Source organism: Phoxinus phoxinus (genome assembly GCF_949152265.1).
Source record: "Phoxinus phoxinus genome assembly, chromosome: 6".
In the NCBI taxonomy this organism is placed as follows: domain Eukaryota; kingdom Metazoa; phylum Chordata; class Actinopteri; order Cypriniformes; family Leuciscidae; genus Phoxinus; species Phoxinus phoxinus.
Genome location: NC_136881.1, coordinates 22,201,112 through 22,227,728, shown reverse-complemented (window position 1 = coordinate 22,227,728; position 26,617 = coordinate 22,201,112). Strand labels below are relative to the sequence as shown.

The window sequence follows — 26,617 nt, the reverse complement described above, 5'->3', positions numbered from 1 at the left end:
TGACATTTACGTTCCCAATGTCCTCCTTTGTGACACTTATTACACTTGCTTTTTAATGCAGGACAATGTCTTTCATCAGAATGTTGTGGCTTACCGCACCTCCCACACTCCTCCTTCGTGTTGGGTCCATGGCTGTTGTTCTCTCGTCGCTGACTCTTTTTCCTACACTGTCCAACCTTTCCTTTGACAGCATTAACGTTGGCCAGCTGAGCTTCCGGTCGATTGGTTTGAAGGTTGACCTGCCGCGTTATCGCCTCTGTCTGACGCACACTTTCAATCACTTGCGTCAACGTCAGGTCTCCTTTGAGCTGGAACTGACGGGAAAGTTCCTTGTCCACTATTCCTACCACAAGACGATCCCTTATGTGTTCATCTCTTGTAGCCCCGAATTGACAGTGCTCTGCTAATTCATATAATGTCCTGATGTACATTTCCGGCATTTCCCCGGATTGCTGATTCCGTTGGTAGAAACATGCGCGCTCGTGTATGATGTTGCGTCGTGGAATAAAGTTGTCGTCACATTTTTTCATGACAACTTCAAAGTCCTTCTTTTCATCTTCCGCTGCAAACTCAAATGAACTGAATATTTTTTCAGCTTCACTGCCCATCGCGTAGATCAGCGAACTTACTTGAATCTCGCCATCATCTTTGTATAACTTTGTGGCTAACCGATAGCGGCGAAATCTCTGTTTCCACTCTGGCCATTCGGTTGGGCTCTCAAACTTAAACTCGCTCGGTGGGCTAAACTTCGCCATGTCTTCTGTAACGTTACCGACACACAGGCTATTCTGACACCATGTAATGTCTGTATATGTCCTTTACAGGCATCTATTAATACTTTAAAGACAACGACTCGTGAGTTCTCTCTGTGTTCGGTTTATTAGCTTCACAGCATGAACAACAACATAAAACCATCCCCCGGTCTATATATCTTTCTCGGCTCACTCCGACTACAACAACGACACCTCTAGGTTACTACCTGTCATTACAGTGACCACTCATGATCACCCCCCACTTGTGAGGGAGGCATCCGTCGATAGCATTATGCGTCGACAAGAAGCCCCCAACACTGGGCCTGGGCGAGGAACAAAGGTTCTTCCATGTGACGGAGGTACGTAGGCATAGCAGCGTGACCTTGATCATGCGAAAATGGATTTCCCCTTGGAGAAACCCCCTTGGTCCTGATCCACCACTGCAGGGGTCTCATGTACAGAAGGCCAAAAGTAATACGTTGGACGCAGTTGCCATGAGACCCAACAGTCTGAAACTGTTACACAGTGAGTGACTGGCCTAGTTTTAACACATTTACGGTGAATCGTTGTGAAACCCATAATACACCTAGAAAAGTGGTCCTCTGAGCTGGGAGGAGCACACTCTTCTTGGCGTTGAGTTGCAACCCCAACATCTTTAACCCTCTGGGGTCGGCAAACGCTGTTTTTTTTTTTTTACATAGCAGCAACATAGGCTGCGTTTACACTTGGGATTAACATGCGACCTGTATCTGGATGTTGTCCACATACACATTGAAAAGACGAGTGTAAACGCGCTTCTGATCGGAATGCTGTCCGATCAGCATGTCCAGATTCGGAGGTTGTCGAGGACGCATTGTGATCGGATCTCAGTGTAATGTAAACGCAATCCAGCCGTCGTGTCTGCATTCACAGGTGGACGTCATATAAATCCCCGCCCAGTCTCCCCACGTCCCACATAGCAAACGGACTTGGCCCAAATGTGGCCTCATTATGGCACTGCTGGCGTGTTGCCGGCAATGGCATGCATCATGTCAGCCAACTGTGGGCCAAGTGTGGCAGTGATGGCACTGTATGGATGACGGCAGACCAAATTTGGGCCGATTGTGGATGGGAGGTATGTGGCCCAGATCCATGTCAGCCAACTGTGGGCCAAGTGTGGCAGTGATGGCACTGTATGGATGACGGCAGACCAAATTTGGGCCGATTGTGGATGGGAGGTATGTGGCCCAGATCCATGTCAGCCAACTGTGGGCCAAGTGTGGCAGTGATGGCACTGTATGGATGACGGCAGACCAAATTTGGGCCGATTGTGGATGGGAGGTATGTGGCCCAGATCCATGTCAGCCAACTGTGGGCCAAGTGTGGCAGTGATGGCACTGTATGGATGACGGCAGACCAAATTTGGGCCGATTGTGGATGGGAGGTATGTGGCCCAGATCCATGTCAGCCAACTGTGGGCCAAGTGTGGCAGTGATGGCACTGTATGAATGACGGCAAACCAAATTTGGGCCGATTGTGGATTGAAGGTGTGTGGCCCAGATCAATGTCAGCCATCTGTTAGATGGGCCAGGTGTGGTAATGATGGCACTGCAATGACAGCAGACAAGCTTATTGTGCATGTGTGGCCCAGATCAATGTAGCAATTATGGGCCATACACTGCAAAAAATACTTTCTTAATTAGTATTTTTGTTTTGTTTCCAGTTTGTTTCCAAATATCTAAAAATGTTAAAATCAAGAAGAATTTACTAGAGAAGTAAAATGACATAAGAAATTCTATTTTGTTTTAAGATAAAAAGAAAGTAATTTAAGTAATTTTTGCTTAAAACAAGCAAAATTATCTGCCAATGGGGTAAGAAAAAAGTTATTGGTTTCCATTTGAATTAACATTTTTTTTTCTTACCCCATTGGCAGATAATTTTGCTTGTTTTAAGCAAAAAATTACTTAAATTACTTTCTTTTTATCTTAAAATAAAATAGAATTTCTTATGTCATTTTACTTCTCTAGTAAATGCTTCTTGATTTTTAGATATTTGGACAGTTGGAAACAAAACAAAAATACTAAGTAAGAAAAGCATTTTTTGCAGTGTATACTTGTGTACTGGATAATTACTGCTACTATATTTTCAAGGCAAGATTATCCTCCCCGTTCTGAATAGATGTAAATATTTGATTAATTAATAATAATTATAATAACTAGCTAATAATCAAGTCAGTGTAAAAAAATATGAATAATGAATATAGTATTTTGTTTTCAGCAATGTTCACAAAACGTAATAATCATAAATTTTTACAATAGGCCTATGTACATTTTCCTTACATGATAATTTAGTTTAAAAATAATTATTTTAATTTGTTTTTATAGTAATAAAAATCCACATACAAAAGTCTACGTTTTCCATATTTTAATCATCATAATCATGTTTTAAACTTACTAAATATCTCTTTTTTTTCCTTCTAAATAACAGTTTATTTAAAAATATACAGCTTCATTCCATTCAGGCGCGATCTCCATGGTAACAGCAGCTTTTCTGGTTGGTGAATGAGGTTCACGTGATGCGTCGGTTGAAATTTCTCCCGCTGAAGTTTGAAGAAGAAGTCTCAGTCAACCGCTGTTCAGTCCTTGATGAAATTCAAGGGAATGGTTGAATCCCCCCCCCATCCCCCCCCCCCCCCCCAAGTAAGCTCTTTCTCTGCTCTTTACCAGGCCTTGGTGTCCGTCATGGATTCTCTCTAAGATGACCTTCCTCATTTCTGTGGGAATGACGATGCGGTTACCTCTAATGACCAAACCATCCATCTCAGATAGTTCTCCTCTCACTTGGTAGAAGTCCTTGACTACCTCAGGCACCCTTCCAGCATAATCAGGCCACCCATTCTTGATGAAGCCCATGACCGTCTGGAGCTGTCTATCATTTCCAGTGTGCTGTCTTAGCTCTGCCATCCGGTGGGGTGTGGCTGGGACCTGACTCATGACAGCCTCGATGTGTGCTGCCACTTCCTCATGACAGACCCCATCCCCACAACATTGCTCTGGGCTCCTAGAAAGCGCATCCGCCACTGCTAATGTTTTGCCTGGTGCATGCTCAGCTGTGGCATTGAAGCGCATGAGTCTCATTAATATCCTCTGGCACCTGATTGGGACACAGTCTAAGTCTTTACTGTTCATGAGAGGTACCAATGGTTTGTGATCAGTAACCAATCTAAAGCCATCCAGTCCATACAGGTATTTATCAAACCGTTCACAGGACCACACACTTGCCAGGCACTCCTTCTCGATTTGCGCTTACCTTTTCTCCGCGTCACTTAATCGCCTTGAGCAGTAGGCCACGGGCTTCCAGTTATCTCCGTGCTGCTGGAGAAGAACGCCACCCAGCCCGTAGCTGCTAGCGTCTGCTGACACTATGGTGGGCTTGTTGGCATCGTAGAAGGTAAGTACCGGAGCTGTGGCTAGTGCAGTCTTTAGGTTCCTGAACGCCTCGCACTGAGCAGGTCCCCACATCCACTCCTTGTCTCCTTTCAGTAGTTCGTACAGTGGGTGGGCCACTGTTGATAATTCTGGAATAAACTTGGCTAAATAATTAACCATCCCTAAGAATCTTTTGAGTTCTGTTGCGTTTTGTGGGTGTGGAAAGTTCCCTATTCCTGCGACTTTAGTTGGGTCGGCCCTGACACCTGCCTCATCGATTAGATGACCCAAGAAGCGAACCTGTCTCTGTTTGAACTTGCACTTTGCCTGGTTCAACTTGAGCCCTGCTTTCTTAATGACCTTCATCACCTCAGCCAGTCGTCGGTCATGTTGGTCCTCTGTCTCTGCGCCATTCTGTCGGCTGTGTTACTTTTTCAATAATGCCCTCATCCTCCATGCGCTGCAGTTCTTTTTTTTACCAGCGGTACCAGTGGCAGGGGTATGCGCCTGGCTGTTGGCACTGCATATGGCTGGGCATCGTCACGCAGGGCTATTCTGACTGGCTCAGTTTTCAATAATCCACTTGATCCAAACACACCACTGACCTCATCCATCCTTTTCACTAGCCCCATTTCCACTGCCTCCTCGCGGCCCAGTAAACAGCTTTTTCCATCTGTTACATACACCTTAAGGGAGTACTTTCTCTCCTTATAGCTGGTGGTACCCTGGAACATGTCTATGCAGCTGAGATCGCCCCCTGGGCTAACAAAACGTGTGTCTGGAGGCTCTAGTTTCATTTTAGGAGTCATCTTTTTAAATGTCTCTTTATCAATAATGGTAGCGTCAGCTCCTGTATCGATTTTAAAGGTTACTACCACATTGTTTACCGGTAAGCCTACAGTCCATGTATCCACATTACCCTCCCTGTCAACTGCTCCAAGGAAGTATGTCTGTCCAGGCTGTTCGCTTGTGACTTCTCTCACTGCTTTAGAATGACATTTACGTTCCCAATGTCCTCCTTTGTGACACTTATTACACTTGCTTTTTAATGCAGGACAATGTCTTTCATCAGAATGTTGTGGCTTACCGCACCTCCCACACTCCTCCTTCGTGTTGGGTCCATGGCTGTTGTTCTCTCGTCGCTGACTCTTTTTCCTACACTGTCCAACCTTTCCTTTGACAGCATTAACGTTGGCCAGCTGAGCTTCCGGTCGATTGGTTTGAAGGTTGACCTGCCGCGTTATCGCCTCTGTCTGACGCACACTTTCAATCACTTGCGTCAACGTCAGGTCTCCTTTGAGCTGGAACTGACGGGAAAGTTCCTTGTCCACTATTCCTACCACAAGACGATCCCTTATGTGTTCATCTCTTGTAGCCCCGAATTGACAGTGCTCTGCTAATTCATATAATGTCCTGATGTACATTTCCGGCATTTCCCCGGATTGCTGATTCCGTTGGTAGAAACATGCGCGCTCGTGTATGATGTTGCGTCGTGGAATAAAGTTGTCGTCACATTTTTTCATGACAACTTCAAAGTCCTTCTTTTCATCTTCCGCTGCAAACTCAAATGAACTGAATATTTTTTCAGCTTCACTGCCCATCGCGTAGATCAGCGAACTTACTTGAATCTCGCCATCATCTTTGTATAACTTTGTGGCTAACCGATAGCGGCGAAATCTCTGTTTCCACTCTGGCCATTCGGTTGGGCTCTCAAACTTAAACTCGCTCGGTGGGCTAAACTTCGCCATGTCTTCTGTAACGTTACCGACACACAGGCTATTCTGACACCATGTAATGTCTGTATATGTCCTTTACAGGCATCTATTAATACTTTAAAGACAACGACTCGTGAGTTCTCTCTGTGTTCGGTTTATTAGCTTCACAGCATGAACAACAACATAAAACCATCCCCCGGTCTATATATCTTTCTCGGCTCACTCCGACTACAACAACGACACCTCTAGGTTACTACCTGTCATTACAGTGACCACTCATGATCACCCCCCACTTGTGAGGGAGGCATCCGTCGATAGCATTATGCGTCGACAAGAAGCCCCCAACACTGGGCCTGGGCGAGGAACAAAGGTTCTTCCATGTGACGGAGGTACGTAGGCATAGCAGCGTGACCTTGATCATGCGAAAATGGATTTCCCCTTGGAGAAACCCCCTTGGTCCTGATCCACCACTGCAGGGGTCTCATGTACAGAAGGCCAAAAGTAATACGTTGGACGCAGTTGCCATGAGACCCAACAGTCTGAAACTGTTACACAGTGAGTGACTGGCCTAGTTTTAACACATTTACGGTGAATCGTTGTGAAACCCATAATACACCTAGAAAAGTGGTCCTCTGAGCTGGGAGGAGCACACTCTTCTTGGCGTTGAGTTGCAACCCCAACATCTTTAACCCTCTGGGGTCGGCAAACGCTGTTTTTTTTTTTTTACATAGCAGCAACATAGGCTGCGTTTACACTTGGGATTAACATGCGACCTGTATCTGGATGTTGTCCACATACACATTGAAAAGACGAGTGTAAACGCGCTTCTGATCGGAATGCTGTCCGATCAGCATGTCCAGATTCGGAGGTTGTCGAGGACGCATTGTGATCGGATCTCAGTGTAATGTAAACGCAATCCAGCCGTCGTGTCTGCATTCACAGGTGGACGTCATATAAATCCCCGCCCAGTCTCCCCACGTCCCACATAGCAAACGGACTTGGCCCAAATGTGGCCTCATTATGGCACTGCTGGCGTGTTGCCGGCAATGGCATGCATCATGTCAGCCAACTGTGGGCCAAGTGTGGCAGTGATGGCACTGTATGGATGACGGCAGACCAAATTTGGGCCGATTGTGGATGGGAGGTATGTGGCCCAGATCCATGTCAGCCAACTGTGGGCCAAGTGTGGCAGTGATGGCACTGTATGGATGACGGCAGACCAAATTTGGGCCGATTGTGGATGGGAGGTATGTGGCCCAGATCCATGTCAGCCAACTGTGGGCCAAGTGTGGCAGTGATGGCACTGTATGGATGACGGCAGACCAAATTTGGGCCGATTGTGGATGGGAGGTATGTGGCCCAGATCCATGTCAGCCAACTGTGGGCCAAGTGTGGCAGTGATGGCACTGTATGGATGACGGCAGACCAAATTTGGGCCGATTGTGGATGGGAGGTATGTGGCCCAGATCCATGTCAGCCAACTGTGGGCCAAGTGTGGCAGTGATGGCACTGTATGGATGACGGCAGACCAAATTTGGGCCGATTGTGGATGGGAGGTATGTGGCCCAGATCCATGTCAGCCAACTGTGGGCCAAGTGTGGCAGTGATGGCACTGTATGAATGACGGCAAACCAAATTTGGGCCGATTGTGGATTGAAGGTGTGTGGCCCAGATCAATGTCAGCCATCTGTTAGATGGGCCAGGTGTGGTAATGATGGCACTGCAATGACAGCAGACAAGCTTATTGTGCATGTGTGGCCCAGATCAATGTAGCAATTATGGGCCATACACTGCAAAAAATACTTTCTTAATTAGTATTTTTGTTTTGTTTCCAGTTTGTTTCCAAATATCTAAAAATGTTAAAATCAAGAAGAATTTACTAGAGAAGTAAAATGACATAAGAAATTCTATTTTGTTTTAAGATAAAAAGAAAGTAATTTAAGTAATTTTTGCTTAAAACAAGCAAAATTATCTGCCAATGGGGTAAGAAAAAAGTTATTGGTTTCCATTTGAATTAACATTTTTTTTTCTTACCCCATTGGCAGATAATTTTGCTTGTTTTAAGCAAAAAATTACTTAAATTACTTTCTTTTTATCTTAAAATAAAATAGAATTTCTTATGTCATTTTACTTCTCTAGTAAATGCTTCTTGATTTTTAGATATTTGGACAGTTGGAAACAAAACAAAAATACTAAGTAAGAAAAGCATTTTTTGCAGTGTATACTTGTGTACTGGATAATTACTGCTACTATATTTTCAAGGCAAGATTATCCTCCCCGTTCTGAATAGATGTAAATATTTGATTAATTAATAATAATTATAATAACTAGCTAATAATCAAGTCAGTGTAAAAAAATATGAATAATGAATATAGTATTTTGTTTTCAGCAATGTTCACAAAACGTAATAATCATAAATTTTTACAATAGGCCTATGTACATTTTCCTTACATGATAATTTAGTTTAAAAATAATTATTTTAATTTGTTTTTATAGTAATAAAAATCCACATACAAAAGTCTACGTTTTCCATATTTTAATCATCATAATCATGTTTTAAACTTACTAAATATCTCTTTTTTTTCCTTCTAAATAACAGTTTATTTAAAAATATACAGCTTCATTCCATTCAGGCGCGATCTCCATGGTAACAGCAGCTTTTCTGGTTGGTGAATGAGGTTCACGTGATGCGTCGGTTGAAATTTCTCCCGCTGAAGTTTGAAGAAGAAGTCTCAGTCAACCGCTGTTCAGTGTTCAGGTAAGTGAAGTTCACTCTCTCTCTCTAGGCCTAACGTTAGCAGCTACTTGATTTCAAACTCGGATGCCACTTTGTTCTTTATTGAAGTTAACTTTTGTCTATAGCTGATTCACTGCCCCTGAATGCCAATACAGACGCGAACCGGGTGCAATAACGTTAGACCGGCCCGCGGAATGTCCAAAGCGGCGCAGAGTGCATATCACCGGTTTTAAAATTGGCATTTGTCAGAGTGATCGGCCGGTCACCGATCACGTGAAAATCGGTTGATTCTTCCGATCACCAGCCGATCAATCGGTGCATTTGTTCATGTTAGTTCACTGTGTTAACTCATGTAAACAAGATTAGTAAATGTTGAAATTAACACGAAAAAAGATGAATAAATGCTGTATAAGTACAGTGTAAAACATTTTTTGTATGCCCAGTACTTCAATTTCTACAACTGTTTAAAACTATCATAATAGACTTTGTACATGTTAATTTGTGCATACTTTGCAAATAAATAATGCTACTAATACATGCATTTGGTATTTGTAGGAGGTCGTTGTTAGTTTAAAATGACCAATGCAATAAGTAGGCTAAGCAACTGTTTAAGATTATTAAATGCACTTTTTTTAAGGGAAAATAAGATTTTATGCTTTGAATGCGTTAGATTATCAGTACTTGAACAGTTCATTGGTTACTGTTTACACCACAGTTTCCATATATACACATTTTTAAGTTTTTTTCTGACAAGCCAGTTAGTCAATCAATAGTGCCACATAAGCAATCATTTCCTGTATAAAATGTAACCAAAGCAACCTTATTTTAATTTGTTACCTAAATTTATGTACAGTAGGTGGATGAATGTTTCTATATGTATCTGTTAATTTTGTATTATTCATTTTGTATTTTGTCTTTTAGCTGCTGTGAGAAAAAACCGCCTGACGCAACACGCCACCGATCAGGAGATTGAAGCAACGATTCAAAGATGGCTTCAGCTTGCTCCTGATCGCGATGGAGGAAGAAGAGAGCGATTGAGGAGGAAAGAGGGGCTGCAGAACTCTACTTTAGTTCCTCCTAAATAGGATCACCTTTTCCCACTTATAGTATATAAATAATATAATATAATAATAATAATTATGTAAATTATATTATAATGTTAAAATATGAGTGCTAGATTCATTTTAGATTCATTTAATTAGCTCAGGCAACACCGTTTAACTTTCTCCCACTTATTATATTATGTAAATAATGTAATGTATAATAATAATAATTATGGAAATTATACTGTAATGTTCAAATATCAGTGCTAGATCAATTTTTGATTAATTTAGTTAGATAGCTTAGGCAACACAGTTGCACATCTCTAGCTGTCTTTTTTTTTTGTAGCTTGTGCATTACAGTCTTCACACTGTTATACCGTTCTATGTGTAATAAAAACATTTTTTGGCTTATGTTATTGTTTAATAAAATTTAAATTGAATTGAATTGAATTTTTCTGTGACTTTTTGTTCACATGGTTTGAGTAAGATTAGGCTGGGATATGGCTCAGTTTTGGGGTTTCTGGTTAAAGGGTGGTGTTGATTTGGTTAACTTGTGGCTGAGAATTGGTACTAATAATAAAACGTACTCGGTTACTAACGTAACCTCGGTTCTCTCTAGGAGAGGGAACGAGTACTGCGTCGAAAGAACGCTACGGGAAAGATATTTCTTTGTCGAGATTGAAGCCTAAAATTAATCCTTAATTTTGTAATATTGTAAAACGCTTTTCTGAAGCATACAACCTAGGCGGAGCAATACAGCTCACCCATTGGCTGCTCTGCCAGAAAAGCACAGCCTATGCGAGGCCAGAGACGCTGACCAATGAGGACGCTTCGCGCCCTTCTGCGTCACCTCCCGCCCAAACAGGCGTGGCCTAGGCCTATAAATACGAGCATAGCTGTCTAACACACTGATTTTCGTCAATGAAGCGACGCAGCGTGGGCACGCACGGCCATGAGACGCAGTACTCGTTCCCTCTCCTAGAGAGAACCGAGGTTACGTTAGTAACCGAGTACGTTCTCTTACGTAGAGTTCTCTCGTACTGCGTCGAAAGAACGCTACGGGAACCCTATGTAAACCGCCGTGCGTGCTCTTGGACCGACACAGACACCTAAGGGCGCGCGCGCCCTGGTATACAAGTGCCTACCCCAAGAAGTATAGGGAGAGCGGCTAAAATAGCATCATCCCTTTATAGTAGTGCCTCTTAAGGCACAATAGCATATATATGTAAATATAGATATATATGAGGGGTAATAGCATGCTCATGGGACACATTGTCAGTGAGTGATGCTTAAACATTGAAGTGACCTGGGCCGCAGCGCGGGGCAGGAACACTTATACATATTAAACATTGAAGTGACCTGGGCCGCAGCGCGGGGCAGGAACACTTATACATATTAAACATTGAAGTGACCTGGGCCGCAGCGCGGGGCAGGAACACTTATACATAGTCTTCTAGACCGAGAGCAGTTTAGCCTGCAACGCAGGAACCTCTAGGTTATAGAACCTAATAAATGTAGACGGGGAGGCCCAGCCTGCCGCCATACAGATATCTTGTAACGAGATTCCGCTATACCAAGCCCATGAAGAGGCCATGCCTCTCGTGGAATGTGCTCTGATGCCCAAAGGGCATTCCAAACCTCTAGATGCGTAGGCTAGCGCAATGGCGTCCACTACCCATCGAGACAGACTCTGTTTCGTTGCGGCTCGCCCTTTGGAGCGCCCGCTGAACGAAACAAAGAGCTGCTCCGTCTGTCGAAAAACAGCGGAGCGGGACACGTAAGCTCTTAATGCCCTGACCGGGCAAAGGGAGCTATTTCCGTCCTCTGAGGCCGGCAGGGCCGACAGGGAGATGACCTGAGCCCTGAACGGTGTGTTGAGGGACTTAGGCACGTACCCATGCTTCGGTTTCAATACGACTACAGAGTCGTTTGGCCCGAACTCCATACAAGAAGCTCTCACTGAGAGCGCTTGCAAGTCTCCCACACGCTTCACTGAAGCGAGAGCCAAAAGAAACACGGTCTTGAAAGACAGGTGTTTCATGTCAACTGAGTGAATAGGCTCGAAAGGGGCCCCTTTCATAGCGTTCAACACTGTAGAAAGGTCCCAAACGGGGACTGAAGGAGGCCTTGGAGGGTTTAACCTCCTGGCGCCTCTAAGGAAGCGGACCACCAGGTCGTTCCTGCCTAGTGAATGGCCAAGCGTTGGATTAACGAACGCTGATATGGCAGCCACATAGACTTTGAGCGTGGATGGGGTTCTTCCCTTATCCAATAGCTCTTGCAAGAAGGAGAGAATCTCCGGTTCTCCACACTGAAGTGGTGACAGACCTTGATCTGAACACCATCCAGAGAACACCGACCATTTGGAAGCGTAGAGTCGTCTAGTAGACGGAGCCCTAGCTTGTTCGATCGTGTCTAACACTCCTCTTGGGAGGTTAGCGGGTACCCGTTTATGGCCCATACGTGTAGGGACCAAAGCTCGGGGTGAGGATGCAGAATCGAGCCCTTGGCCTGTGAGAGGAGGTCTCTCCTCACTGGAATCGGCCACGGGGCAGTACTTTTCAGTCGCATCAAAGCTGGGAACCAGGTCTGATTCGTCCAGTATGGAGCAACCAGTAGTACTGAGCATCCGCTCTCCTTGATACGCTCCAGCACTTGAGGCAGGAGTGAGACAGGAGGAAAAGCATAGAGCGGACGGCGGGGCCAGACTCTGGCCAGCGCGTTCGTGCTCTTCGAAAAGAATTCTGGGCAGTGAGCGTTTTCCTGGTTTGCAAACAGGTCTATTTCCGCTCTGCCGAACGTTTTCCACAGCAGACGCACTGTCTGTGTGTGTAGGGACCACTCTCCCGTAGGAACGTTGTTTCGTGAGAGTCTGTCCGGGCCTACGTTCAAGTGGCCTGGCACGTGCATTGCTCTTAACGAGCGCAGGTTGTGCTGGGCCCACACCAGTATGCGTTCCGCTAACCTGAATAGGTTCCGGGATCTCACGCCACCCTGGCGGTTTATGTAGGCTACTACCGACATGTTGTCCGAGCGGACCAGGACGTGGTGTCCTTTTATCCGGGGACAGAAGCGCCTCAGCGCAAAGTCCACCGCCATCATTTCCAGGCAGTTTATGTGCGGTAGTTTGGCCCGCTCTGCCCACTGGCCAAAGAGCGGTCTGCCGTCGAGCAGTGCTCCCCAGCCTGAGGTGGACGCGTCCGTGGACACCACCTTCAGGCTCGAGGAAGTCCCCAGGCTTACACCTGACCGGTACCAGTCTGACGCTCTCCATGGTGTCAGGGCTAAAATGCATTCCTGAGTGACCTTGAGGCGATAACGACCGTGTAACCATGCTCGGCGCGGTACGCGCGCTCTCAACCAGAACTGTAGTGGGCGCATGCGCAGCAGGCCCAACTGCAGCACTGTTGAGGCTGAGGCCATGAGGCCCAGCATTTTCTGAAATCTCCTGAGTGGCACTATGTGGCCGCTGCGGAAGGATTTCGCCATTTGCAGGGTATTTCGCCTGCGCTGTGATGACAGCTGTGCTGTCATAGACAGTGAGTTCAGATCCAGTCCTAAAAAGGAGATCCTTTGACTGGGAAACAGTGAACTTTTCTCCCAATTGACTCTCAGACCTAAGCACTCGAGGTGATCGAGTATTAGTGTCTTGTGGTGAGCGCGTTCTGACGGCGATTGAGCCAGAATTAGCCAATCGTCCAAATAGTTCAGAATTCGAACGCCTCGGAGTCTCAGGGGTGCCAGCGCCGCGTCCATGCACACTGTAAATGTACGAGGTGCTAGAGACAGGCCGAATGGCAGGACTGTGTACTGATATGCCCGGCCCTCGAAGGCGAATCTCAAAAATCGCCTGTGACGTGACGCAATTTGTATGTGAAAATACGCGTCTTTCAGATCTATCGCCATAAACCAGTCTCCTCGGCGAATTTGCGCAAGGATTCTTCTGGTCGTGAGCATTCTGAACTTCCGCTTTGTTAGCGTTTTGTTCAGACGCCTTAGATCTAAAATGGGTCTGAGACCCCCGTCTTTCTTCGGTACCAGGAAATATCTGCTGTACAGACCCCCTTCGCTCTGAGCTTGAGATAAAGGCTCTATGGCCCCTTTGCTCAATAGCTTCGCTATTTCGGCTCGAAGTAGATGTGCTACTTCTGTTTTTACCGTGGTTTCGACTTTTCCCGTGAAACGGGGAGGGCGTCGATGAAACTGTAGCGAATAGCCTCTTTTTATAGTCTCTAGCACCCATTCTGAGACCCCGGGAAGTCTTTCCCATGCATCTGCACGTGTGACTAGGGGTTGAATGTAATCTGGGCCCTGGTCGCGAAATGGCGGCGACACGAGAGCAACCGTGTGCTGTAACATGGACGCCGTGACGTCTGAGGCGGGGGACATGTTTAACACAGTATGCGTCCCGCGAGAGAGAGAGCACGCGGGGCGAGCCCTACGGGGCTCGTTATGTTTGTGAATAAACGTGGGCGCTTGGTAGCGGGCACATTTATAACACCGGGGACACTGTGTTTGTGAACTGACTGACCGTTCGTTAGTTTCGTTTTTACAGAAACCGCGGAACGTGCAGTGTGTAGTGGTTGTGGGCACTGGACAGTGGGCACGCTCACTACATGTAAAGCACAATCGGCATGAGCCGATTTTATGTGTGCAAACCCTGTGTTGAACGGGGCTGTGCTTGTGTGAATGAATGGGCACTGGGTGGGCATTGCAGTTACACACATTACACCATCGGCCTTGGCCGGAACACCAGAAATTAAACTCTTTTTTAGATTTATCTGGGTCGCCGTGAAAACGGCGTTTGTGTGCAGGCAAACGGGCTTTACGGCCGGTTTGTTGGCTGCTAAATACACTGGTACAAACACGGAACTTAGGGCTGTACAAGCGAAAATCTTGGGTGGAAGTCCGGCCGCAGCGGGACCCGAACACCGTCTTTTTCCTAGCAGGGCTAGGATGGCGCCGAGGCCTCGGGCTTGAGTGAAATCTTGGGCCGAGGACCACGCGGTGGCGGGCGGCGTCCGGCGGAGCGAGACCGTGGTCTCTCTCGGGCCTGTTGCTGCTGGGCCGGTGCGGCGGGCGCGGGGCGCTGCTGAGTTCGGGCAGGCGGCTGTTTAGGGCGGCCTGTTGCGGAACTGGAGCGCTTTGGCAGGAAATGTCTCATGGCCTGCGAAGTCTTCTGTACCTCGGCGAATCGGTCCGCGAAGTCCTTCACGGAGGACCCGAAGAGGCCAGCCGGTGAAACGGGGGCGTCGAGGAACGCAGAGCGCTCCGACTCCGCCATTTCAGAGAGAGTCAGCCATAAATGTCTCTCGGAAACAGTAGCTGAGGCCATAATCCTGCCGATGGCGTGTGCGGCGGACTTTGTAGCGCGAAGAGCTAGGTCTGTGGCGCTACGTAAGTCCGGAACACTGATCGCGCCCGGGCCTTCCTCGTCTAGCTTGCAGAGGAGGTTGGCCTGGTGGATTTGAAGCACCGCCATGGTGTGCAGCGCCGATGCAGCTTGTCCGGCGGCGGAATACACGTGGCCGTTCAGAGCTGACGATGTGCGGCAAGCTTTGGATGGTAGGACTCCCTTAGCCCGCCGTCCAGCAGAGGGTGGGCAAAGGTGAGTCGCTACAGCCTCCTCGACCGGAGGGAGAGCGTGGTAGCCTCTGTCTCGAGCACCGTCCACTACGGAGAATGCTGGCGAGGCAGAAGTACGCACTCTGGCTGAAAAAGGCGCCTTCCACGATTTCGCTACCTCTTCATGAAGCTCAGGAAGAAACGGTGCGTGTCTGGAGGGGGGCGCAGCGCGGTCTCCAGAGAGGAAGCGGCCATCCAGCCGGTTGAGTGCAGGTTGCTCGGGCGTCGACCAATCGAGGCCGAGGCTCGACACGGCCTGTGTGAGCAGACGCATCAGTTCTGCCTCGATGCTGATCTTCCCTCCTCTGCGTTCCGGAACAGCGGGGGAGGGGAGGTCCACGGAGCTCGCCCAACCCTCGCTCTCCGAAGCGAGAAGCGAACAGCAGTCATCATCCCCCTCTGATACAGCTTGCTGGTCGTCCCCCATAACGGACAAAGCGGCGGGCTGCGGCTGTTGTCCGTCGGTGAGCGACTCAAACGAAACGTTGAGAGGAGCTAGCGGCGGTGGCGGCGGCGAGCTCCTCGTGGAGGGAGGTTCCGGGACCCGCTGAGCGCGGCGCTTCTTACGGCGCGGCGCTACAGGGGGCGGTTGAGCAGCTTCGGCGAAAGATGCAAGGCGAGTCCGCAGAGTCGCGATTGGCATCATGTCGCAGTGATGGCAGCCGCCATCACCGAGAGCGATAGCTGCATGTTCCTCGCCCAAGCAGGAAACACACAGTTCGTGGTGGTCCCCGTCGATGAGCGCGGCTCGGCAGGAGCCGCAGGAAAAGCGAGACATCTTTAAAAAGACACTCGTTGCTCTTTTGTGAGGAAAAATGTGTGACGCGGTAGGCGAACACACACACAAAACACACACAAAACTGAAAAGGATATTCCACGCCGGAGAAGCGCAGCAGGGAACGGCGGCTGAAGGCGGCGAAGGCGGCGGCTTCAGAAAAGGGCTCGTCCTGCTGAAGTGCTTGTTCCAAACGGCTGTGGCGGCTCAAATCAATCCAGCGATGCGTGCAGCTTCGTTGAATTTAAGAAAATCAGTGTGTTAGACAGCTATGCTCGTATTTATAGGCCTAGGCCACGCCTGTTTGGGCGGGAGGTGACGCAGAAGGGCGCGAAGCGTCCTCATTGGTCAGCGTCTCTGGCCTCGCATAGGCTGTGCTTTTCTGGCAGAGCAGCCAATGGGTGAGCTGTATTGCTCCGCCTAGGTTGTATGCTTCAGAAAAGCGTTTTACAATATTACAAAATTAAGGATTAATTTTAGGCTTCAATCTCGACAAAGAAATATCTTTCCCGTAGCGTTCTTTCGACGCAGTACGAGAGAACTCTACGTAAGAGAACCTGTTTTGGCCCAATTCAGGGCCAGTTAATGGTGATTATCTGGCTGAGATTCGGGCCAGTTATGGCCCATGTGTGACCCTTGTCTTTAACCCAGTTCAGGGCCGTCATTCTTTGCGGTACTTGGGCCAAGGGAAAAGTGATTGTCTGGCCCGGAGCTGGGCCAGAAAACATTTGCTATGTTGGCCCAATTCAGGGCCAGTTAAGGGTGATTAATTGGCTGAGATTCGGGCCAGTTATGGCCCATGTGTGAACCTTGTCTTTAATCCAGTTCTGGGCCAGTTCAGGGCCGTCATTCTTTGCGGTACTTGGGCCAAGGGAAAAGTGATTGTCTGGCCCGGAGCTGGGCCAGAAAACATTTGCTATGTGGGCTGTCAGATAATAATGGCCAGACGCAGTTTAGACAATAAATTAAATTTATTTGAACCTTACAATAAATGTCAATATTTAAAACAGTTTATTTAGACTTAAATGATACTGTGTGTGTGTCATTTTTCATTTTAATTGTGCAACATTATCTGAACGAGACGATCGCCTGTACAATCACAGCTGTGAGGCATGAGATCTTAATGAAGAGCGTGCGCTGCTTTGCCAGAGGAATAATAGGAATAATAGGAATAAACTTTTTATTTTATTTTTACGTTTTAAATGATGAATGTTTTTATTGTTTCAGCATGTTTATTAATCTCCCATTTCTGTTAATATAGTCATTGCATGCTATAACCTTAAACCTTGATGATCGATGGTGTGACTTATATGGTTATTTTTGTATGATCAACTCTAGAAATATTCCTTCATTCAAAAATATAATTTGATCTAAGACTGTAGATTGCACAAGAAAGTAAAGTGAGTGAGTGAAAGCAATTGGGACATTGCTTAATTTGTATAATCTTTACTCTTATTGGTGTCGTGCTACAGACCTAATTTAAATATTATGCAGGAAACAGAAATCCGATCGGTTATCCAGATACAGAGGCTACTTAATATGAACAAATGTAAATGCACGGTGTCCTGATTGTCTAATCTGCTTGATCGGATCACGGTGATCGCATGTTAATGCCAAGTGTAAATGCAGCCATAGACTTAAAAACTCCGTCATGTATGGTCATACATACTTAAGAAATATGAAAAAAAATCTGTGAGATGTCTACTTTTGTATGTGTCCACTTACAATCAAAACAAAACATTGTGCAAAAATAAAGTAAAAAAAACAGGGTGTGCTTTCTGCCTCTCCGTCTCATGAACATTTTTTTTCTTGAGCACGTCTCTAAACATAAACAAAACTCAGCGAATACGTGTCACACATTTATGAGCTATATATCTTTATAAACATTTAAGTGTGTACTTTTAAATGACCTGATTCAAATAGAAAACTAATATTCTCTGTTTAAGTCATTTGTATAAAACCTACAAGATATCCAGTTTCTCAAACCCTTGCTCATTAGTTTTAACGTGACTGTGACCACACCCATGCACGCAAAAGATATAGACATGTAAATCGCGCTCATTACCTCAAACACAAAGCACCTAACCTAATCAGTCCAGTCCAGTCCCGAGTTTGGAAGACGCGAGCGAGCTTATTGGATTTACATCCGAAGAAGAAGAACGCGATTTGAAGACAAAGATTTTAAGGTAAGAAATAATTCTGAATTATATAGTGTTATTGTTGCATAAACTCGCTTCAGTAAATGTTCTCTGCTCGCGCTGTGACTTTGAGTCAGTCTGTTTGAAAAGCAAAACGCATGTTTTTACTTCAATCTCATTTTTATAACGTCATAACAATTGTAAAAATTTTAAGTAACATATGACAATCAATTATATTTTTACTCTAGTGTAATGTTACGGAAGTGTTTAACAATTTATAGGATGCCTAGTTGCTAAAGGCTTGCTGTTATTATTGTATGCAGCACTGCATGTGCCTACAAGGCACAACAAGGTGTTCATTACATATATATAGTTTATCTTGATATCACCATGTTCACAGTTGTTTTTTTTTTGTTTTTTTGTTTTTTTTTACAAGGACCAGATGAGAGACCACTGATGGAGTCCTGCTGACTTAAACATTCACATGATTCTCTGTACATGTAGGCCTACATGGTAAAATGAAAAATCAAACAACATGGAAATGACAGGTATGTATGACACCTATGTTTCAGGAATGGCACAAAGGTGTGATCAGTGTGTTCAATAATGTGCTTTTTTGTCCTTTTTTGTGTATATTTGGATTATGTTGTGTTTTAAATAAATCCCAAAAAGCCATTATTTTTTAAATGCAGTCATTCTTTGTGCAAGGTTGCAAGGTTCCCCAGAATGATAGTGACTGAGAGCTCCTAATAGGGCCATTATGGGAGGGTCTTTGTCTCTCTCAGGTTTGAAACACTTAATATGCATGGATTGTTCACGCATCCTCGCATACAGCTTTCTTACACAAAACATGTCTTACAAATTTTAAATCAATATATTGTTTTATCTGAATGAGTATCCAGGATGATTTTCACATAGTTTTGAAGCAAATATTCTAGGCTACATGATACAATTTTCAAAAGTCTTGTGAAGAAATAATCATTATGGGTATTATGACCTTATTTCAGTGACCTTTTTTTTCACAAACCACGCATAAACATCATTATCTCAAAACTACAAACTTTTACATACATGCTGCTGATATACTATTGTAGCAGAGTTTGTGCTGAATACAGTGTAATAAGACTTTAGCCATGAAAATGGCACAAGTAACAGAAATAAGCGCAAATGTCAGAGCATGTCAGAACACCTCCAGGGCCCAGAAAACCCCTCAGACCCCAAAGGGTTAAATGAGACAGAACAACATCTCGATGCCGAACTGCCATCTGCTCAGATTGAGCTAGGATCAACCAATGGTGCTAGGATCAACCTATGGGTGTCCCTATAATGTATTTGTGAAGTTTCAGCACAAAATACCCCACAGATAATTTATTATAATCATTTGAAAATGTCATTTTTGGGGCCTGTTTTAAAACGAGTTGTTTTGGTGTGTATCACCTAAATGTAAATGAGCTGCATATCCCTGCCCTGCTTTTGGATGAGGGCATAACTTAAACATTTCTCATTTGCATAGCTATGGCAATAAACAGTCAGTAGAAGCAGAATGGCTAAGAGTGAGAGACCCGCTGTTCTGTATGGTATTCAGCCGTACATGTATGAACTGGAATCAGACCCAGATGATGAAGAGATTCCGGCAGAAGAAACACGAATGAGAATGGACGAGCATGTCTCGGAATGGTTATTTGATACATTTATGTACTTATAGAGTTTTAATCGTCCCCTTTGCAATTATGGATGTGCAACACACACACAAATACTGTGATAACGCTAGCTAAGTTACGTACAAACTAAATTATATGTATGTGAGGGGTGCTGTTGCGTCATGTTGACATTAACATTTTAATGTCTTGTCTTTACAGAAAACATACAGTTTTTAAGACAATATCTTGAAAAAATATATTTATAAACACGTGGTTACACACTATACAAACAAGGTTTAAATTATATACACAGACATTGTAAAAGCCGCGCTATTTTGGTCCAATGAGGGTTTCCAGTAGCACGGGGAAGGAAGCGCGTGTTCTAGTCTTTCCAGCGTTTTAAAGGAATTTTGGTTAAATAAGACACAGGTTCGCATATGCAATTATCTCGTTTTAATCTGACTCCATGAATTAAATAAAAGTTCAATGTGCAATAAGGTTATGTTTACACTTAAATAGTTACAACATGATGTAATGAGAATTTAAACCATTTGTACCCAGCATAAATGTTAACCTGAGAGAGAGAAATATAAAGAGAGAGAGAGAGAGAGAGAGAGAGAGAGAGAGAGAGAGAGAGAGAGAGAGAGAGAAAGAGAGAGAGAGAGAGAGAGAAAGAGAGAGGGAGAGAAAGAGAGAGGGAGAGGGAGAGAGACCCTCTCCCCAGCTTGGCATCCAAAGACAAGGGAGTGAAGAACATTTGCCGTCCTGTTTTGTCACTTCCCCGACCGTTTGATTTAACACCTAGGTGTGAGATATTCAAACTGACCAATCAGAGCATCACAATTTCCCCCATTGTCCCAAACCTCCGGCCCACAGGCCCATATCACCGCTATGCTGGAAATGTCTTAATGAAAAGCAGTGTCTTTGTTGCATTGAAATAATCTTGGATTATTTCCAACCTTACAGTCCACCGCTTGGCACCATTGGCAATACAGATGGAATTCAAAGGTGGCACAATCCAGAGAGACGCGCTTTCGGTTGTGTGCAGTTGCATCTTCAGACTTTTCGTCCAGGCTTTGTAGCAATAACAGTTTGTCAGTGTTCAGTCTTTGTTCACCATGCAGGGCTGCTGCATGAGGAGGCTCCATCAAATGGTCTTTCACCATTCATAGATGTGCAATTCATCCGTCACACACTCGTCACACAAGAACAGAAATCTGGGAGCAAACGAGTGGGATAGCAATCTGGCAGCTGTCTCTTTCTGATCCTGTGATTTAAAAAGCATCCAATACAACAAACAGCAAAAGTAGACACATGGCATTTGTCATTGGTCAACGGGTTGATATGGTCAGATTCAAATTTGTCTCTGGCAAAAAGCCCTTAAGTATTTAGGAACACGGTCAAGGGAGGACAAACGAAGATCAACAAGTTCTTACACTGTTTCAGGAAACACTCAAATAAATTTCATCGCAGAGATTCGATTTAATCAATGTCCAAAAACATTGTTGTAGGTCAAATGGTCAAAATACAAATATGCAAGGTATGCAACAATATTTCATGTAATATCAATAATAATATTCAATCAAAAATCATGAAGAAATACATATAATAATCATTGTTTGTTCAGTAATCTTCCAATGTAAGCCACCTATGCAGATTTAAGAAGTGACTTTGGCATAATACAAGAATGGAGATCTTCCTTGTAACAGTGTGTGTGTTTGTTTGTGTGTGTGTTTTTGTTTGTGTGTGTGTTTAGTCATATGACAGTTTGGTGTGTGTGTGTGTGTGTGTGTGTTTTTGGGTGTGTTTTTGTGTGTGTGTGTGTGTGTTTTTGTGTGTGTGTGTTTTTGGGTGTGTATGTGTGTGGCTGGCTAAGTCACAGTCGATGACAGGGTTGAATTGTAATTTTTTGTAATTGATTGAAGCGTTCACACTTCAGATCTAGTTTGTTTTTATAATGTGTCTGTTATTAGAGGCATTGTTGAGAAATCATGGGCCCTATGATTTTCCAACCACACCAATAACAATCAGTTAAACAATTTTTAATTTTAATAGCAGGTCTGCCTCTGCTTTAGAATTTGCATTATCAATTTGTGACTGTAGCCATTCATGTCCATGTGTGTTGCATTAGTTGGCAGTTTGTTGTGAATAGCGTATGCTATTCTCTGTGTCTCTGTTAGACCATGATCATGAGATCACCTCCACCCTGTGTGTGTGAAGCTATCTGGATCTGTTAGTGTGAAGAGGACACATCTTCGTCTGATGTGCAGTGTTCAGCCTGGATAGACTATCTACCCCAGGTGATGATGCTGTGAGGGTATAGTGATGGAGGGGTGTGTTCAGTGTTCATGTCTAGGAGATGGGTGTAATCTAATCTATAACAATTGTGTTGCAAATTTAGTTCCAGTTCTAAACTGGGAGGCCATATTTATTCAGTGATGTATTATTGTGAGTGTGAATGGCCTCTTGAAGTGTCTTTTCACCCATCTCCCGAGGTTATGTTCTAACAATTCCGCTGTCCTGGCCTTGACCCAGGTGGGGTCCGGCCCATCCTGGCGTCCGTCCTTCGAGGAATTTGCCGAAGTAAACCTGAGACATAAAACAGAGGAGAGCGAACCACAGACAGATAATTCCAATATTTCAAAAACATTAAATTCAGACGAGTGGAATTCTTTTACTTGTTCCATTATCATGTCAATTACAATTTTAATTCCAGATGTCACATGAAACCGAGTTTCATTGACCACGTCTGAATTGTTGCTGTTGTCTCAGTGTGTTGTGACACCTGAAGCTGCTTTTCCAGTTCAGCCTTCAGTCCGCTGCATGTGGAATGCGTTCACACATTTTAGTTAGTGCAGATATTTTTTCACACCCTCCTCGTAAATTTACTTATCTTGATAAATTAGATTTTAGTTGTTGCACAATTTTGTTTGCTATTAACTGTGCCACACAATTCTAGCCGTGTACCCGCCCCTTTTTGGCACTGGGTAGCACACAAAGGAAATTCTGTTTCAGAAATTCAATTTTAGTGACGAAAGTCACCCTTCTCCAATTATTATCCTGCTCGCCGAGTGTAATATAATGTTTATTATAATTCCAGTTATAATATAATTATATTCTTTAACAATACAAGTAAAATTCTATTGTTTTCAGTCTCTGAAGAGTCTCTGGAACAATTTAATGCATGGTCAAATCTCTACTTGTTCTCATGTCAATACATTTGAATATGAAAATGCTTCTGGCTCAGGACTGATAAGATGTTCATTGGCTGTTTCTCTTTTCTCTTTGCTAGGTTTCAAATATCTTTTCTTCTCATTTAGTCTTTTTAAATGGCCATTTTAACGTTTGATTCTTCTATTTACTCTTACTTTATATTTTTCCGTTTATAGATAAGGAAACTATATCGCTTTGCAGTCCTTCTCCTAAGGATGCACGACACAATCTCGCCAGTCTGATTCTCAAAACAGAGGTAATTGGCTAAATATCTGAGATTTGCCGTATTCACACGTACAAAATAACAGACACTTACATAGCCCCCTTGAATGCCACCTCAGGAACTTAATCAAATTGTTTCACTTTAGTAGAGGTCATGATCACCATAAAAAGACGTTAGTCGATCAACTTACTTTTCTTAATATGGCTTTGGTTTAATCAAGCCCGTGGTATAACCACGTACACGTATCTAAAGGAACATTTAAATGAGAACAGAGGTTATGGAACGCACCCGAATCCAGGTTGATCAAAAAGCATTCGCTGATTCTGGACGGAAATAACTCGCTCCCCTCATTCAAGTACACTTGAATCTGATATCAGTGTCTGGCGCAAACTTGTGGAAATATATGAATCCGTTAATCTATTTTGGAAAAAACAAATCTCAGAGTAATTCAGAATACATTTAAACATAACAATATTTAGTTTTCTGAAGCCTTAAATATCATTTAGCATTAGCCTTAATGCAGCATGGCTTTAGCATTTAGCGTAGCCTTGAGCGTTTTGAAAGCAACATGGACAATAGCATTTAGCATTATCCTTGATTGCAGCATGGCTTTAGCATTTAGCGTAGCCTTGAGCGTTTTGAAAACAGCATGCCAATAGCATTTAGTATTAGCCTTAATATTTGAGTTGTAGTCTGTACATCATATCATCCTGTTTTCTCAAAATTTTCTTTCCATAAACAATGCATCGATCTGACTTTTTATTTATAAAATCACGTGTTTTCCGATTGTTTCTCTTTTTATATTTCAAATGCCTATTCTTTAATTTTTAGTCTCTTTGAGGACTACGTGAAGCCAAAATTACCATTTTAATGTTTAATTATTCTCTTTTGACTCTTTAATAATATTTTACCCGCTTAGGCCAGGAAACTATGTCGCTTTGAGTTCCTTACCCAGTAGGTCTCCGACACAAGTGGTCAGTCCTGAAGATCAAAAAGCTGAGGCAATGGCTACATATCTAGGATTTTGCTGTAACCCCTACATGCAACAATCAAAGATATATTCAGTAGCCCTCTCTTGGGTGTCCCTCATGGAACTTAACTTAACCGTTTTACTTTAGTAGGTTTTGGCCACCATTAAAGACGCCAGTAGATTAACTTTACTTCTCTTTAATGGCTTTGGATTGGCCAAGCCCGTGATCTTTCACGTGCACTTACATAAGGTAACATTAAATTAGAACAGTGGTCGTCGGAAGCGTCCAAGCTAGATTAATCGACCAGCCTCTAACTGGTCCTAGACGGACATACTCATCCTCTCACCCAAGCAGCCAGCGAGCTTCTGATATCAGTGTTTTAGCCGTCGCTAATCTCTGACTCGACATTGTGGTAACATACGAATCCGTTAATCTATTTGGGAAAAACAATCTCGGAGTCATTTAGAATTAATTCAAACGTAACAATGCATACATTTTGTTCAAGATTCAGAGTTACTGAACCCTAATGCGCGACGTTCTCTGGAACTTTGAATATGAGTGTTTTGTTTTTTCAGGATTTTCAAATTCATTGTGTTACAAATTTGAAAATTAACAATTATTTCATGCTTTTTAATCTCATCTGTGTTAAAGTTCAAGCTTTCAAATGTAATATAGAGTTTTTCAAGATTAGTTTAGATTTAGTATAGGCTATTAATGTTTTCAATGTGACTTTGGGCCTACCGGTGGCACAAAGGGTTAAGCGTTTGGAAGCAGCATGGACAATAGCATTTAGCTTAGATCTGATTTCTAGCCTGTGTAAATAATATCATCCTGTTTTTCCAAACTTTCTTTGCTTTTCATAAATAATTAATCGACCTGCCTTTTTATTTATAAAATCACGCGTTTTTCGATCGTTTACAAACTTAGATTTGTATTTCTGTTGTTTGCTCATTCTCTTTGTGTTGCTGGTTTGTTTAACAAGCCAATGCAACAATGGCAAAAAAAACATGCGGCTGATTTTAAAACTTTTAGGCTTTATTTTTTCGGTTCTTCGTCGAGTTATTTATTATTTGGAAGATGTTATTCCAATTTTAGGTTTCGTTTCTTGTTGCTTAGGCAAACAAGGAGATCTTTCAAATCTATACAAGTGTTTTCATTCTTCATCTGCGCTGCCGCTGCTAATCTAATCACGTCCTCACACGTGTTTCTAGACAAAGAGCCTTCCGACCCGTAACAATGCAAACATTTTCTCAACACTTATAAAAGGGCAGAAAAAGTTGACTTACCACAGCGGCGGAAGAAAGAGAAGATGTTCAAACCTCTGTGTTGATTTTAGATTCCATTTTGCTGGAAAGAATTTTGCTCGCGAAATCCATCTGAGATCATGTCTCGGGGTCACCACTGTAAAAGCCGCGCTATTTTGGTCCAATGAGGGTTTCCAGTAGCACGGGGAAGGAAGCGCGTGTTCTAGTCTTTCCAGCGTTTTAAAGGAATTTTGGTTAAATAAGACACAGGTTCGCATATGCAATTATCTCGTTTTAATCTGACTCCATGAATTAAATAAAAGTTCAATGTGCAATAAGGTTATGTTTACACTTAAATAGTTACAACATGATGTAATGAGAATTTAAACCATTTGTACCCAGCATAAATGTTAACCTGAGAGAGAGAAATATAAAGAGAGAGAGAGAGAGAGAGAGAGAGAGAGAGAGAGAGAGAGAGAAAGAAAGAAAGAAAGAAAGAAAGAGAGAGAGAGAGAGAGAGAGAGAGAGAGAGAAAGAGAGAGGGAGAGGGAGAGAGACCCTCTCCCCAGCTTGGCATCCAAAGACAAGGGAGTGAAGAACATTTGCCGTCCTGTTTTGTCACTTCCCCGACCGTTTGATTTAACACCTAGGTGTGAGATATTCAAACTGACCAATCAGAGCATCACAATTTCCCCCATTGTCCCAAACCTCCGGCCCACAGGCCCATATCACCGCTATGCTGGAAATGTCTTAATGAAAAGCAGTGTCTTTGTTGCATTGAAATAATCTTAGATTATTTCCAACCTTACAACATCCTACGACAACAACAACAATAGCTTTAGCCGCATTTGTTGTTGAACTGGCTGACAGATAACGTTACATCGACTGAAATGACTATTTGCTCAAAAATCATAAAACCTGCTTTGAATTGACCCTCGTTCACAAAGCAGTCAGTCAGAAAATGATTTGCGTAAACATAAACGTATTTAGGAAGTTTAAGGGGTGCCTTTCCTTCATAAATAAAATCCATCCACTGCGTTTTCAGTGGCTGATGTCGGGAGTAAGAAGACTACTATGTCCATTCTTACATCCCACAAAAGAAAACATACATTTCTTAGCAGACGTTACTGGCTG

General features: G+C 43.8%; 1 long non-coding RNA gene across 1 annotated transcript; it reads left to right on the top strand.

The window, feature by feature from the left end:
• The first annotated feature begins 8,551 nt into the window (after window positions 1-8,551).
• On the top strand, window positions 8,552-10,099 carry LOC307000491. Its single transcript, XR_013798045.1, has 2 exons — window positions 8,552-8,632; window positions 9,533-10,099. It is a non-coding gene; the product is annotated as an uncharacterized lncRNA (long non-coding RNA).
• Window positions 10,100-26,617: the final 16,518 nt, after the last annotated feature.